Source organism: Dermochelys coriacea, chromosome 3, assembly GCF_009764565.3.
Source record: "Dermochelys coriacea isolate rDerCor1 chromosome 3, rDerCor1.pri.v4, whole genome shotgun sequence".
Classification (NCBI taxonomy): domain Eukaryota; kingdom Metazoa; phylum Chordata; order Testudines; family Dermochelyidae; genus Dermochelys; species Dermochelys coriacea.
The window spans coordinates 13,220,733-13,223,643 of NC_050070.1; positions in this window are offsets into that span (position 1 = coordinate 13,220,733).

The following is a 2,911-nucleotide window of genomic DNA, read 5'->3' on the forward strand; positions in this document are numbered from 1 at the left end:
GGCAGGTGCCTTGGGGTTTTTCTGCCTTCCTCTGCAGCATGAGACCTGGGTGACTTGTCGGGGTCATCTGAGTATATCTCATTTAATCAGCTCCCTGCCATTACAGGGACTTTATGGCATCAGTGCAACTTGGTCCCTCCTATTCTCTGCCTATGGCATTCAATAATTTAGCCTCTAGAGAGCTGTAATAGTTTGGTCTCATTTTGATTGTTGGGTTTAGTGTGGGATGCTGGTTGGTGCTTGTGGGGTGTGATATACAGGAGGTCAGACTGGATGATCTGGTGGTCTCTTCTGGCCTTAAACTTTATTACTCTACTGTATGGCTCTAAAAATATGGTCTTGTTCAACCAGTACTATTTACTTTGACTCAGGAATGTCCTATAGCCTGTGTTACTCAGGAGGTCAGGCTAGATGATCACAATGGTCACTTCTGGCCTTAAAAATCTATGAATCTCTGAAAACCTGAAGTCAGCCCTTATTGTTCATAACAAGGAACTAGCTTGTGTTGGTTACACTTGATTTCCCATATAACTATTGATAATTAATCTTTGTTAATCAATAACTTGTCAATAATAACCAATTAACTGATAACCAATAAATGAGAAATTAAACTGTGATTATATGTTTAGTGAGAAGGTTCTCTCGCATCCTGATTTAGTTCAATAATAAAAAAATCAGATAAATCTGCTTTGACTGGGTTTATTGATTAGCAGATCATAGAGAAACACATACGCAGAGGCATGCAGTTACCAACAGCTGTTGAAGATTTTCCCCTGTCATTCTCTGACGCCCTGCATCCAGACTGCCGATGGTCTTACTTCGTCTATGATTTAGGGGCAATTATACCCTTGTTAGCCTTTTAGTGTGTCATTCTGCTCCTTATTTATTGCCTCTTTTGGGCACACACTTCTTATTTTAGACTATTCCCAAGGTGCCCTGTTCCACTGCAAATTTCCAACTGGCTCAACATCTGTTGGGTAGTCATTATTTATATTTTTTAAGACATATTTATTTGTTTCATATCTTGCGGTTAGTACCTTGCTAAGATACCTCCTAGAACAGTGTGGTAAAGATTAGTGCTTGGTAAAATTCTACTTTCTGAAGTTATCTTCATCTTAACTACAAAGCATCATGGGAGTCTTGCTCCTATAAAAAAAGGAAGAGTTTCTCAGCTCAACTAGTAAAAGTAGCATATCTGTTACCAAGCACAAGTTTCCCTTTATGCTTCTATGCAAGTATAAATAATACACCAGTAAACTAATCATGCCATCTTACCACTCTTCCCAATAGCACTAGTGTCCTGGCTCTCTAGGAAATAATGGAAGGCTGTAGATTGTATCAGCAGAGACAAGCTATGGAAAAGAACAACTATTATCACCTCTGACTTGGATATGAATGTGTTCACCAGTCAGCACCTGTGCAAAGTGAGAGTAAACCATTACTAATTCTGATCTGGTAGAATTTCGCTGTCACTTTATTCGGGTCTAATTCACTACACAAGGTACAAGGCAACATACTTCGGCTAGTAGCAATTGGACATCAAATCTCCTGCACTTGTGCAAGACTGTCAGCTTTAGAATGCTTCTAGCTGTCTTGTAGTTCAATTGGTAGTTAACAACTATGAGCCTCTCCTTTCCCTTAGATATTACATTGTTATACAATACATAGAAACAATGCCATTTTAAACTGTTTGGAGATCAGTCACCTGCATCAGAAATAAAACACTGATTATTGTTTCTTTGGCAGTCTATATCTTTTTTCTATTTCAAAGGCATATCCCCATTTTTTTAATTATTCTGAATCTTTATCACATACTGGTCTACAGCTGGTGGGGAATTTTAAAACAAAATGTTTTTGTCATTGGAAAATGACAATTTGTTATAAACAAAGCTTTTAATGTGAAATGGTCTGTTCTAACAAAATTTATGCCAGGGAGTTTTCAGCTGCATGTATAGCCTGGTGATTAAGGCACTCACTTGGCATGTGGGAGACCCAAATTCAAGTCCCTGCTTTGCCTGATTCAAACCAGGGACTCTAATGTCCAAACCACCAGCCTATGGCGTTAATCTCTCTCTGATCCCCTGAATATTTATTATTTATACAAAGTGGAACAGCTCCTACTGGCAATTTTGAGAGCAACCCATTACAAAATAGCCCACTTGGTTAGGATAATCATCTGGGATATAGAAGACGCAAGTTCAAGTCAACGCTATGCCTGTTTCAGGCCAGGGACTTGAACCCAGATCTCCCACGTTCCTATTACTTGTTCTGACCAAGTGTGCTTTTGGCTATTCAAGGATGAGTCACTTTCCCTCTCTCTCTGTGGTTTTTCATGAAAATTTTTGAACCATCTCAGTTTTATCCCAGTGAGGAATGGAACATTCTTCAAATTTCATAAATATTCACAGGATGGGAAAACCGTTACCCACCCTGCTTTATAGTGGGACAGATTCTCATTTACACTCAGACCCTTTTACTCCAGTCTGAATTTTATACTTCCACATTGATGAGGCGAGGCCCTGGTGTAAAGAGGATTCTGCCGCATTATCTTTCCAATCCCAAGACAATGGCCCATGCTCTCTCCTTCAGTTAAACCAGCTCAGTTATGCCCAGTTACTCTATTGACTAGCTAAATTAATTGGTACAGGTGTAAATGAATATCAGATCCACTAAACCTTAGAGACTACAGAGAGTTGACACATCTAGTTAAGAGCCTTTGTGACATGAGTTTATACTGTTCACCCTAATTTGTAAGTAAATTTCACAATGTACAAGAAACTCAGGTCAGCTTAACTGTAAAGCAAAGATTTCTAGGCATTTTAAGTACGCAATAGGAGGAAGTAAAAATCAAATACAAACAACATTTTTTTGCAAGAATGGGAAACCCAATGTTCTATCCAGTTCAATTAGG